A 4,782-nucleotide genomic window follows, 5' to 3' on the forward strand; every position below is an offset into this window, starting at 1 on the left:
ATTGCCATCTATACGAAATCAATCTTCAGTCAATTTGTTTGTAGTTTTATTAAGAACTTTCCTGTAGTTCATTTCGAATCATCTATCGGGTATTGTACAGCGATAGTATCATACCTCATGCCCCTTTGAGGATTAATTTATTGAATTGTACATACTTTTATATTTTCGTAGCAGAACAAATGAATGAATATAATGTGCTGATTGCCATTGCTCAATCAAAGAAAGAAAAAGAATAAATATTTTATATATAACGTCTTTGATAACAAAAGAAACATGGCCTTGTTATTCCGATACACGCGTAGCTCCTGATTATGACAAAATGAAAATGACAAACTAAGAAGTCTGCACGTGTATAATATACGAATTATATTTCTAGGCATCTACAGAGACATGTACATAACACAGTTTAGAATATATTTGTTTCTCTTTTTTTTTCTTGATCTTTTTTTTCGGTTCTGTGCTTATTTTTCCCTTGAATTTTTTACATAAACGAATAATTGAAATGACCCGTCCTACGCTAATTCACAGCACAGATTCATTTCATTCTGCATGAGAATTTAAATTAATCTGTTTGAGTATAAGAGCGAGAATAGTTACAAAGGTACGACGTGTCCCACGCGTACACGCGCTTCCATTTAACTTACACACATCACACACACGTACAGACAACGTGGTTCCTGTGTTCACATACGCATGTATTGCACGACGCAGCGATGGAAGACACGTGCTTGCGCTCAAACTGAGTGACAAGTGCAAGGTATTGTTCCCAATTACTTTCACATACCGTTAGTCAAGAAATGTGACTAAGATGATATTAAGAGAGCCATTGCTTGGCCGCCACCACTCCAGGATGAAACTCGTCGATACATATATTATCCATTTAATTATGTATCTTTAACGATTAGAATAATTACTAAGAGATGGTATTGAGAGAGAACGACTTCCAAAGTTGAATTGTCCGATCGTGTCCAATTGTTGGACTCATCAACTGAACCGAACTCTTTGATTTTGAAACGTTACTATTAGACGTTCACTTCGCGCCTTTAATAATAAATAAAAACTGGATTGTTAAGAAATAATGGTAGACTTTTTAACGAGTCGTTAAAATAGAATATGATAGCATTATTTCAACGCGTATAATAACAATGTTTGATATTTTCACGTTAGAAAATGCATGTATGCCTATTTCGTTGCTTTGAGCTTACTTTACTATAAGTTACGTTTTACAATCATATATTCATATATGTGAATCCATGAACAAACAGCAATTGTATTTAAGAGCGTATACTTAATATGAACATAAAATAAATTGACAAAATATTCTTTCTTTTCACTAGTAGCATGCTGGTACTTATCATAATTTTCAACATGTAATTTCCATATTTCGTTGACAAATTTTATAATACATATAACATATATAAAAAAATTAAAAGTTCTGTAAAATGTATTGTACAGATAACAATGTGACATTTGTTTATATCCATATCACTATATATATTCGTTTTTTCTTGATCAATTTATTCATAAACTATTGTAATCAAATATAAAGAATTTTCGAAATGAGTACGAGTATACAAGTGAAAAACCATTAGGACAAATTGAATTGTTATTATTTATTTAATGTATAGTTGCATTTGCTTCCAATTCATGTAATACATTAAAGATACATTGTAATCATAAGTTTCATAAATGTAAATTTAAAAAAATTTTTTAAACGAGAACAAACCTGGAGTGGTGCGCGGCACTACATTCTAGGATTTTATACATATATTAGAATGGGATTGTATATAAATTTTTAATCTAATTATAATGTGGAACCTTTTTGAGGCATGTTATGTTTCCTCGTGTACAATATTACTTTCAAAATTTCAGCATTTGTAAAGGATATTTTAATTTTTTAAAGTCTTTTTATATATGTATTTTTTTTAAATTTTATATATGCACTTTTATATATACGTGTGTGTGTGTGTGTGTGTGTGTGTGTGTGTGTGTGTGTGTGTGTGTGTGTGTGTGTGTGCGTGCGTGCGCGTGTGTGTGTGTACATGTATTGTACATATACAATTATGTATATATACATATACTTACACGCGCGTACAGAAAAAATATATTAATAGATGTTATTATGTAGTTTAATTGAGAATAATCTTGTTAACTTAATAAGAATATTGATAAAAAACAAATAACATTTTATAAAAACAGAAAATGACACATTTATCTTATTAATGTTTGAATTAATAAGATTATTAAATTATTATTAATTATCATTTCATTTTTCTATGTATACATACATATATAGCTCTAATTTAAAAAAATATATATATATATATAAAGAGAAAGAAAAAAATGTATATATGAAGAATGCCTTTGCAATATTAGATATTAGATATACTATTATTTTTTTAATTTGACTCTAATTGATCTCTTTATTCTTACTTATATCCATTTAACATAACAAAAAATTGTTATGCATAATAGTTTATTAATATATTTATATGTATTTGTATATATAAGTTATACATTAATTCTTCAATTTTAAACTTATTTTTCTCAGAAACGAGATGTATGAAAATATTTTATTTTCGTTCTGCTTGTGCACGAGGAATCATCTCTTTCTAGTTGCATTACAGTTTCACATATGTCCACATATATAAAGTATTTTCTTTTAGAAGATTTTTATGAAGTATTTTAATTACTTTTCATTTTAGTGAAAACATATAATTACTTTTAAATATTAATTGCGGATATTACACAATACGAACACGTTAAATAATACGTTTTCAGAAAAGTTGTATACTATATTCAAATATGTTTAAAAATGATTCGTTAAATTTAAATACGTGAAATATAGAATTAATAAATCAAAAGTTAATTTTGCTACATCTAAAAATCATATTTCATAAAAAGATAATTTTCTATTTTTTTTTTTTAATTTTTATGCTCTGATAATTGTTTAATTCGATAATATTAACTAATTAATTAAACATTGGTTAATCACTTGATTTAATAATTTAAACAATTTTTTATTTATGCACAATTCTTTTTAATGCAATTATCGTGGGTGGATAATCAATTGTAAAATATAATCGTAAGATCGTATTTTATCACATATAGAACCATTTTTATTAATATCTTACATTAACGTTTTTATTGATATTCAGATATCTATAAAATATTATAATTCATTTTAATATTATTTAACTAAATATAAGCACGTCACACATTCACATTCACTATTAGGGGATATTAAACGGGATAGAAATCAGCGAGTAATTTATAAAATATCAAAAAACTCTTTGATAAATTAACAAGTTTGTTAAAATAAGTTTGATTAGAAAGACCTGATATTTAAAATTACAAAATTCATTTGTATTCTTTTTGTGGAATTGTCTTGTATAATATAACGTTACTGCATTTGTAATATAGGTAAGTATTAGTATAGATTGCAATAACTTTTGTAATGAAAATTGCACAGAAAATTAATAAGAGTGATTGATACATATGCGCAAATATTTCCAAACTTATATTTGATAATCGCCTGAGTTTGCTCGAAATTATGAAGCATACAGACTCCAACCACAGGCAACACAGCACAATATAATGTATGAGAAATGCATCAAGTCATGTAAACGAAATACATTCAGTTATTTCAGTGCATCCTTATTTTCTTTCACAAGTTGATACTAACAGATTTTTTTATGATTAATTACAAATTTGTCATTTATTTATTTTAATCAAATGCGGTAGAATAATAAAATAAATTCAATCGCGATTAAATGAACGCGGTTTTTGATTAAAAAAAAAACGTTTTTACAAAAAAGTAACTTATACATCCACAAATTGGACATACATAATGAAGTAAAAATCTTGACTGTTTTACACACACACACACACACACACACACACACACACACACAAAACAAACAAGCTAGCTATGAGATTCATACTGCAAATATTCAAAAAAAAATTAATTAAATTTTTATTTTTATACCTAAAATTACAAAAATGAATACATGTATCTTTCTTTATTTTTATTTTTCTTTATTTTTATCTTTAGTCATTTAAGACTAAAAAAATAAAAAATGCAGCCTTCATCATGTTCATTAACGAGTACATATTTAAATTGGACACTTATACATATAATATGCATATATAATTGGATATATTGGATATACTTATATACGCATATATAAGTTGTGCATATATAATCGAACAGCAAGATACTCACTGGAAGTGATAGATATATTATCTTCCTTGACATTGTCATACTGTAGAAATCGGAGAATTTTTAAGTATATTTTATCCAAATTTTTTTTTTAGCAGTCATGATAAAGACTTATATCTATTAACGCTAGAATATGTGGATCATTCACAAATGTGATATATTTTTTTACAAATTCCCAGTATTGTAAAAACAATGCTAAATGGAGTATGAACCTACATTTTGCGTTTATCATATCCTAAAGTTAATTAAACTTTTACTTAATGGCATTTAGATTCTACGAATGATAAATAACGATATATTGAAAGTAAAGCATAAATTCTGGCAGATATATATATAATATAATATATACAACATTGATTTAACATACGAGATACAACCGTATCTCCTGATAAAAGTCACGTCTTCGAAAAATATAATATATTCTAAATATCCAAGTGAGATAAATCCCTAAAAATAGAAAGAAAATACTTTACAAAATATCGTCATTTTTCACGAGATTAATAATACTGGAAAAGTGTTTACACATTGTAAGTATTAAATGCTGGAATATATTAATATAT

This window comes from Atta colombica, unplaced genomic scaffold, assembly GCF_001594045.1.
Source record: "Atta colombica isolate Treedump-2 unplaced genomic scaffold, Acol1.0 scaffold140, whole genome shotgun sequence".
Lineage (NCBI taxonomy): Eukaryota > Metazoa > Arthropoda > Insecta > Hymenoptera > Formicidae > Atta > Atta colombica.